Source organism: Podarcis erhardii, assembly GCF_964252035.2.
Source record: "Podarcis erhardii genome assembly, chromosome: 5".
NCBI lineage: Eukaryota > Metazoa > Chordata > Lepidosauria > Squamata > Lacertidae > Podarcis > Podarcis erhardii.
The window spans coordinates 76,082,934-76,092,589 of NC_138509.1; the positions used below are offsets into that span (position 1 = coordinate 76,082,934).

General features: G+C 42.3%; 1 long non-coding RNA gene across 1 annotated transcript; it reads left to right on the forward strand.

Moving 5' to 3' along the window:
* Window positions 1-892: 892 nt before the first annotated feature.
* Window positions 893-2,895, forward strand: LOC309342395. The gene is made up of 3 exons (XR_014156771.1): window positions 893-992; window positions 1,250-1,309; window positions 2,754-2,895. It is a non-coding gene; the product is annotated as an uncharacterized lncRNA (long non-coding RNA).
* Window positions 2,896-9,656: the final 6,761 nt, after the last annotated feature.

The following is a 9,656-nucleotide window of genomic DNA, read 5'->3' on the forward strand; positions in this document are numbered from 1 at the left end:
CATTAGGAACACAGGAGCACCTTCTTCTATGAGCACAGGCTTGATAGAACAGATATGGGTTAAATCATGAGTAGGCAAACTAAGGCCCGGGAGCCAGAGCCGGCCCAATCGCCTTCTCAATCCGGCCCGCGGACGGTCTGGGAATCAGCGTGTTTTTACATGAGTAAAATGTGTGCTTTTATTTAAAATGCATCTCTGGGTTATTTGTTCTCCCCCCCTCAAAAAAAAATATAGTCTGGCCCCCCACAAGGTCTGAGGGACAGTGGACCTGCCCCCTGCTGAAAAAGTTTGCTGACCCCTGGGTTAAATTGATGTCTTGGAAGCAGGAGTTGTTGGGCAGTTGTGTTGTGAAGGAGCGACATACTGCCTTATTAACTGGCTCTTTTTCTTGAAGGGAAGGCATAGGGTCTTCTCTGCCCTCTTGGTGATAGGAAAATGGATACAGTCATACCTCGGGTTACAGACGCTTCAGGTTGTGTGTTTTCGGGTTGCGCACCGCGGTGAACCCGGAAGTACTGGAACAGGTTACTTTTGGGTTTCGGCGCTTTGCGCATGCGCTGAAGCACAACCCACGCATGCACAGGCGCGGTGCTGCAGATTGTGAACGCTGCGGGTTGCGAACGTGCCTCCCGCATGGATTTATTTAATCCAATTGTTGCCATTATCAATGGAAAGTTCACCAATTTTGCTGTAGTCATGAGCAGGAAGGCACAACATTTCCAATGTTTCATTTGTTGGGGGATACAGGAACAGATTTGCTCCATAAAGGGATACTTCGATCGCAGTGGCACACACCTCTAGCAACTGAAGCCTGCTTGTCTCGCACTCTCTGCTGCTCCTGCAGGCAGCTTGCAACAGCGAGGTTTTTTTCCCCATGCGGTGCATCTGAGAGACAGCTGACATCCTTGGCGAGAGCTCTGCTTTCTGCAGCATCTCCCTCCCCATACATAAAAAGACACAAGGAGCAGTGGCAGGGCTGACAGAAAGCCAAGGTAATCTTAATATTTATATCAGATGTTTCAGGGAAAGGTGGAGGGATAGCTAGAATGTCAAGGAGGCAGGCTAAGGTAATGCTGAGAGAGAGCCATTGAAATGAACATGGAATATATTCTTTCTAAGACAAAGGGACTGGAATACAAAGAGCAGGTTTGGGCACTAGATAGGAAGACTAGTGCTGATGGAATGAATGAAAAGTTTGGAGTGCAACTGAATGTGTTGTAATGTTTTATTTTCTTTGTTTTTATGCCAGGTGCAAAATGTTGGAGAGAATGTTCTGATATTCAAAGCTGGAAAGGATTCTGTTCCCCAGGTGACAGTTACTAACATGGCTATCTTTTTTTATCTCCTCAAGAGAGAGAGAGATAAATAAATAGAAAATATGTGTTGTATTCTCCAACAGGGGCAATTTCATTAAGACTATGTATTCTGGGGGTGGGGTGTGTGTGATTTCCTTATTTTCCCACTCAATATACTGGACCTGCAACTGTTATTTCCTAGCATTGTGTAGTCTTAACTGGGTCTAAAGGATGGGGCATCTCTTCCTAATGTATTAAAGCTCTGCATGTTGTGCCATGTGTCTGCATCCCAGCCACCATTCTGCATCCCAGCCACCAGCAAACAGAATTATTGCTGCAAAACGTCATGTCATGAAGCACAGTGCTAGTCTGGGGTCTGACGGAATTGCAAGGATTCAAAGGTAATATTCCAAACAGATCCACGTCACTCATGGTTGCCCAGCCATAACATTGCTAAGTCCTTTGCAATTGCTTAATGACTGTCTAGCAAAAGGTGTTAGATTTGGTTTAGAAAGAGGTTGCCATATTTCAGGTGAACACTGCCATCAATCCATGACTGGCTTCAGATTGTGATTCAGGCATTTCAGAAGCATCTTTTTCATGCAGAGATGATGGCTGGCAGGTTTTCTACTATCCTCCCTGGGAAGTTTCACAAAAGAAACTAGGCTTGATCTAAAGTACACTCAGAAGTCAATTGGAGTTACCCACACAACCGCAACCCCCCCAAAAAAACTTTTTTATGTTTTCACTTGAAAATAATACCCTTTGATATGCAAATTCTCTTTTCCCTCCTCACCTCCAGTGATTTTTGTTCATTTCCTCCGATTTGCCATATAGTACAACAAAGGAAGCAGAGAGATTAAATGATAGAATTAAGAAAATACAACATGCATGTACAAGAGAAAATATTCATCTGCCAGCCAAATTATTGTTTGTGTTTTTCAATGAGGACCATTGTGTTTACTGGCTAGTGTTGCATGTTCTTCTATTGTGGGCTGTGCACAAAACTCACTCTTGTACAGAATTATTCCCCCCCCCACCAAGCGTGATGAGCCAGAAATTCAAAATTGGATAGAATAAAACTTTTTGCAAATACGTAGTAACTTGCAGAACAAGCCTATACATTCGCTTCACCCAGTTTGGTGTCCTCCAGTTGTAATTCCCATCAGTCCCAGCCAGCACAGCTTTGGGACTTGTAGCACCAGATTGGGGGAAGACTGTTATACACATTTGGCCAGAAGGACGTCACACCATGTCATTGAGGTTTACACCCAGGAAGGTGTGAGTCAGATTGGTGCCCCAAGGATTGGAAGGATCACATTTTGATGGCATGCTACTCTCTCAGTTTCTCGGAGCATACTTATTTTTTGAGAGACCATAGGGTGCAACCACACATCATTTTTATGGCGCTAAACATCCTTCAGCTGTGTGCTTCTTTCACTTGCTTACTCTGTGTAGAGGGGGCGGGGAAAATCTTTTCCAGCATCAACAGGCATCACTATGCCCCAGTGACTCAGCTCTCAACAAGAAAACAATATTTTTGCAGCAGTAAGTTTACTTTTTTATCCTTACCCAACTAATTGTTCTTGACTGGTTTTGGGACCCAGACTTACTGTTTTGGTGTGCTGTTTAGCAGGACATCTGAAAATGTGTACCTGCATGCACATACAGTGGTACCTCAGGTTACATACACTTCAGGTTACAGACTCCGCTAACCCAGAAATTGTGCTTCAGGTTAAGAACTTTGCTTCAGGATGAGAACAGAAATCGTGCTCCAGCGGTGCTGCGGCAGTGGGACGCCCCATTAGCAAAAGTGGTGCTTCAGGTTAAGAACAGTTTCAGGTTAAGAACGGACCTCCGGAACGAATTAAGTACTTAACCTGAGGTACCACTGTATTGGTATCCGCACGGCTGGTAACGTCAATTGTGTAGAGTTCCAGATGGTTTTTGGTGGGTACCAGCACATGCACTTCTTTTCAGACCGCAGAATAGGTACAAGTTGGAAGTACGAGTTAAAGGGGCAGCCACATCTCAGCTTAAAAATAACCCTGAGAAATACATCAGCACCTTAATTATATCTCTATTATGCAGGGGCAGGGTGGGGTACAAACCCTGCAAAGGCTTCTCCTGCTTTTTCTGGTGGGTAGCAAGGATCCAGAAGGGCTTTTCCTTAAGGCAAGAAAGAGTCTCTGTGAGAGGGAGGCATTCCTCAAAGCTAGCTTTGCTATTGGTCTCTGTCCACCCTAGGAGCAGGGAATACCAGCAGCAAGGCTGTACACCAAAACACCTCCCTCTTGCAGTGAGAGGAGGCCGTTCTGCGAGGCTTTGCTGCTGGTCTCTCTTTACCCCTGGAGGTGGGGGAGACCAGCAAGCAATGCTGTGCAGCAGAATACCATGCCATTCTGCCACTGCTGCAGCCTCCCTTACCTGGGTTGTTTCTCTGGTGGCGGCAGAAGTGGTGGGGTGAGCAAATATGGCACCCTCAGCGAGGACAAAATTTGGTACCCCCTAAAGCTGTGTGTGTGATCAGACCAAAGGTCCATCAGTATCCTGTTTCCCAAGTGTTGGACCATTCTTTGGGAAGCCCACAGCATCACATTTATTATTTGTTATCTCTTTTTAATAAAATGAATAAATTAATATGTAGGTGATGTGAAATGCATAAAAACTAAAACAAGGTTAAAACACAATAAAAATACAATGAACACATCTAGCATAAAAGACTAAAACGCCAGCTGTAGCAACAAAACATTTTAACACATAAGAAAACTAAAAACCGCATCTCAAAGGAGCTAAAATCTCATGGGAGCTAAAACCAAGCAATATGAATTAGAAGAGACTAATATCAAAACAATATTAAATTATTTTCAAATGATATTAGAAGACCCGGGGAGCTGGGTGGGAAACACACTTTTACCTTGTTCTGAAAAGGTCACGGTAGAACAATCCTAACTATAAGAAGCTGGGATAATTTACCCTATTCCAAACTCCTTCCAGCAGCCTCTGGCAAGGGCTACTTCAGCCTGCGCTGACAGGTGAGCATTGGCTGGAGTTTTGAGGACTGGGCCCTAGGTCACAGTACTCAGCTGAATGGTGTTTGGAATAGGTTTGGAATAGGTCTCCCTTGACCGTCACCCTCACCAATCCCATGAAAAACCCCTTTGGGAGGGGACTTAAAGCCCAAGATTGGCCCAAGTCCAAATTATCTCATCCTAGTGGATCTTGGTTTTCCATTATGCTGAAAGGTGGGTGCCCAGCAAGCCTCTCTAGGGTGTGTGTTCCACAATTGGGGGTAACTGCTGAAAAGGCCACCTCCTTTGGTAGGCATCCTCCATACTTTGGATCAAGAAAAACCATCACATTGAGGTAGTATGTAGCCATTTCAACCAATAGCCACTGGTTTCTGTTGAATGGGATCTTCAGCTTCACTTGGGCTGGACGGCACCCATAACAATCCATTTCAAATGGAAAAACGGATCTCTCTAGGTATCTCTCTATCTGTATCTGTCTTTCCTATTAAGTTATATTATATATATATTATGTGTTATTATGTATTTTCTACACGACGGTAGTACTTCTGTTTATTTTCTACTTGCGGGAACTTGACTTTAAAACAACAACACAAAACCCTTTCGTCAGGCAAAGGAGCAGTGCTCATCCTCTTAATACAAGCATTGTAACCAACGGCTTCTCATGCAAACCACTCTGTCTAATGTAGACCTTTCACTCGCACAAGATAATCTATCTTCAAAGCTATAAATCCAGGAGTCTTCAGCCAATCAAGCTGCCTAATTGGTTGAACATTTACAAACACTTGATAATTAAATTTGTGTTAAACTATATAAAAGGATTTATGTCCCACTTCTTCCAGATTGTTTTCCCCCTTTTCATTTTGCAAGAGTGAGCAGCCTCCTTCGGAAATTCCTTCTGCCTGATGCATCATTCAGGTGGTTAGATGCATCACATTATGTCAGTAATGTCACATTAGTAGCTCATTCCACTATAATGGGCTTGACACATCATTGGAAAAACATATCAAGACTCCCAAATTTCAGACAGCCATGTCTGCTTCATAACCAAAGGGCCTTAATGTGGTGGATTTTAATTAGACTCAAGGTTTTTGGTGTTGATGGTGGTGTTTTTGTTAAGCGGGAGAGTGAGAGAGAGCAAAAGAAAGAGGCAAGTTTTGTCCTGTTAGTTTACACACACACACACACACACACACACACACACACGGTAAACGTAAAGGTGAAGGACCCCTGGATGGTTAAGTCCAGTCAAAGGCGAATTATGGGATATATCTAGATATAGGTAAAGGTAAAGGTACCCCTGCCCATTCGGGCCAGTCCTGACAGACTCTAGGGTTGTGCGCTCATCTCACTCTAGAGGCCGGGAGCCAGCGCTGTCCGCAGACACTTCCGGGTCACGTGGCCAGCGTGACGAAGCTGCTCTGGCGAGCCGGCACCAGCGCAGCACACGGAAACGCCGTTTACCTTCCCACTATAAAGCGGTACCTATTTATCTACTTGCACTTAAGGGTGCTTTCGAACTGCTAGGTGGGCAGGAGCTGGGGCCGAACGACGGGAGCTCACCCCGCCGCAGGGATTCGAACCGCCGACCATGCGATCGGCAAGTCCTAGGCGCTGAGGTTTTACCCACAGCGCCACCTGCGTCCCATATATAGATATATAGATATATTAAAAATATTTACACACACACACACATATACCCAGTGTGTGTGTGTGTATATGTGTGTGTGTGTGTGTGTATGTATATGTGTGTGTGTGTGTATAAGTGTGTGTGTGTACACACACACACACACACACTGGTTCACATGTGGTTTGAAAATTATGAAGTTTCCCTTGGAACATGATGAGACACAAAAAAACACTTAATTGCTCATTTCAGATTATATGTATATGTATTTATGGGCATGAAAATATTATTCATTTCATTAAGGTCATTTGTGAAACAGCTCCATGCTAAACATTTGCTCAGGAAGTTTCATGTATTGCAGCAGAAGCACTGACCAAAGTGACCTGGGCCTTCACCATCTTTCTGCTTAATGTAAACGCTCGCTGCCCTTTATGTGCTGTACTCATTTCCGGAACATATAATCTTCCCATGAACAAGATGTGCAACTTCCTTCTTTTGCATGCTAACTAGAAACCTTGAAAGAGGATGAGTTAGCTGAATACCTTCCCTTGTCACTTGTGCAACAAAGGCAGCAGTGGAAGGGCAAGAAGTGGTGTTTTTGTTTTGTTTTGTTTTCTGGAAGAGATTAGGGCTGCAATCTTAAACACACAATAGAGAGCTAGCCCTGGGTCATCTGCAGTGGGCTACAGATCACTTGACCCTTCCCCCCCTTTTGAAACTTATTTCTCCCCTCTTTGCTTCTAAGGTGGCTGGACACACTTCAGTTTGCAGCCTGGCGAGACCCTAGTCGGCCACCATCTTCATTTACCAGAAGCATCTCTATGTATAAATTTTCCTATGGAAATCTGCATTATGGGCCTATGTCTCAGTGTCTTAAGTCCCCAGAAACAACCCTGTGGCTTGTTAATATCACTTGCTAATATTATCAGAAGGGACGAGAGAGAAATCAGTTAGCATTTAAATGTATTCTTACCTAATTCTCACTTTCCAAAACAATTAGCAAACTGAAACATTGAAATTTGCATGTCTCCAATTTTTACAGTGTAATGTGTGCAAAAATGCAGTAGAAGAAACTGTGTATGTCACATCTATAAGTAAAAATAACACAGAAGAATGCATTATATTGGCGGGAATTGCTTTGCCAAAATGTGTATATTATTCACAGTAAACTGCTAGTGAATTTTTGTGAGCTTTTTATTTTCACAAAACTTGATGTGGAAAGGTGTAGAACCAAACTTCAGTTCGGAATAAATAACAAAATTTTGATTGGAGAACAATCAAAATTGACATATTTGTCTGCCTCTATCTATCAGCCACTTATACCTGCTTGCAAAATATTTTTACAGGCCTGCAGTAAGAGTCCTGAAAAAATAAAGAATGAACTAATGTAAGGAAATAATGAAAACATGGTATGCTTCAGGGATGGGGAACTTTTTCTTAGACCAAATATGGGTGCAGCAACACATGCAAATGGACTAGATAACCCTCTGGATTCCTTCAAACTCTGCAATTCTAGGATTCTATGAAGTAGGTCTGGTTTAAGAGTCTGGCCTGGGAAGAGGGGGTGTGGATGAGAAGAGATGTGGTTTGGGGAGTGTCCCAAGGGCCAGGTAGAGAAGACTGGAGGGCCACATTTCATCTCTGGGCCTGGTATTCCCCATGCCCTGGAAAATTGCATTAATTTTTCGTGGATAATTTGGGACAAATACAACTTATCTACTGACATTGTACAACATAAATGCCCTATATCACACCCTGTTTTTTGTGTGAGAGAGATGGGGGGGGGGGAGAGAAGGAGAAAGAGAGAAATAGTCCAGTAAAAAAGTTCTACAAATAGAAAGTGTGAGATCCTTATTTCTCCAGATGAGCAGGTATTTATACAAACAGTCACACCACCAGATAATAGAAGTGAAATTACTTACTTCCTCAGAGGCAGGACAAAAGTGGTCACACAATCAGAGCTCCCTGTGGTCCCTTGGAATGTGGAAGAGGAATGAATGAAAGTCTACAAAGAGATTGTGTTTCCCAATTAGTTTCTATAAAATGCTATGATGAACATCAAAGATGACATTTTCTCAAAATCTCATGAGATCTCATAAACTTCATAAACTTCAAAATCTCATAAACTTACCACCTGAATGGCATGGTAATTGCAACATTCCCACCCAAAAATGAAATTTAGAACTTAATGCAGAATTTTTGCTTTATATTTGTGACATAATTCTAAAGTATAGTAGAAAGCAGAACATAACAAACTGAAAAGTTGAATGCCAGAGTGATTTCTTTTTTCTTTTTTTCTTTTTTTAAAGAAGAAGCTTTCATGTTGACCTCTACTCTCTAGAAAAGTAAAATCTGTTTCACATCAGAAGCTATGGGGACAGAAGAATACATGGGAAACGAATAGTCATGGCAGTTTATAGAGGACCAGTTAGGTTTCCTGAAATCCAGGGGGATTCATGCCGTAAGCAAAGAGCAACAAACAGCAGGTGATAGGAAGGATTTAAATGAAAACAAGAATACTTTGAACTCAAGATGCTTTCATTCATTGTCTGCACATTTTCCAACCAAAGGGTGCATTTCAAAAATAAACAAGCTCATGATACGAAAATGAAAGGAGGAGAAGTGAGAAAAACTGTACATCCCAAATGTTCTGAGTGCTAATAAGTGAAGTATATGTATATGTATATTTATATGTACTGTATATGTATATTTATAGTTGTGTGTATATGTATATGTATGTGTGTGTGCATATATATATATATATATTCCTGTGTGTGTACACACACATATATACACATATATATCAGAATATATATAATATTACACATTATTAATATAATATAATATAATATAATATAATATAATATAATATAATAATAATATAAATCACTCCTTATTTCTTTTTTATACATTCAATCGTTCTGTATTTTAAAGTGTTCAATGCATCATAAAAATGGGTAAAAATATAAGAAAGTCTCTGAACACACACACACACACACACACACACACACAACATTATATGTCCTGTGGCTACAATACAGGTGACATTAAGTTGACCCACGCTGGTTCAACCTGGGTACCACCACCCCAACCCCTAGTCACTTATCTGTCCGCCCAACCTAACTCATGGAGCTGTTGTGAAAGGCTGGAGGCAGAACCATGTACAATACCACGAGCTCCTTGCAGTGGAAAGAACAAAGAAGCCCTTATCAAGAACAAGGAAGCCCTTATCAAGAAGGTAAAAGAACAACGAAGCCTTTATCAAGAAGGTGCAGCAAATAAGGGCTGTAGCTCAGTGATCCAAACCTTGGGAGCTCCCGGTTGGGCTGGGAGTGTCCCCTGCCTGAACGCCCGGAGAGCCACTGCCAGTCATTGTCACTCAGCAGTGTCAAGTGGACATTGGGAAACAGGACAGAAGTGTTGGCGTTATAGCCACTAGCGCAGTGTTGGCGTTATAGCCACAAGGACACTAGCGCAGTATTTCCCACATCCAAATGAACCTTTCTTTTCACTCGTTCCTCTAAACCGCTGCCTCAGTTCAGTGGCTCTTGGATTCCAGCTGTAAATCCATTGGCTTTTTAATTTTCTAACATCCTTTGGTAAGAGATTAAAGCCCCTAAGACTCAAGGCTTCCCTTTGGAATTATGGGTTCTCTTCCAGTATTTCCTATCAAATGCAAAAGGCTATAATCCTATAACTGTTTAG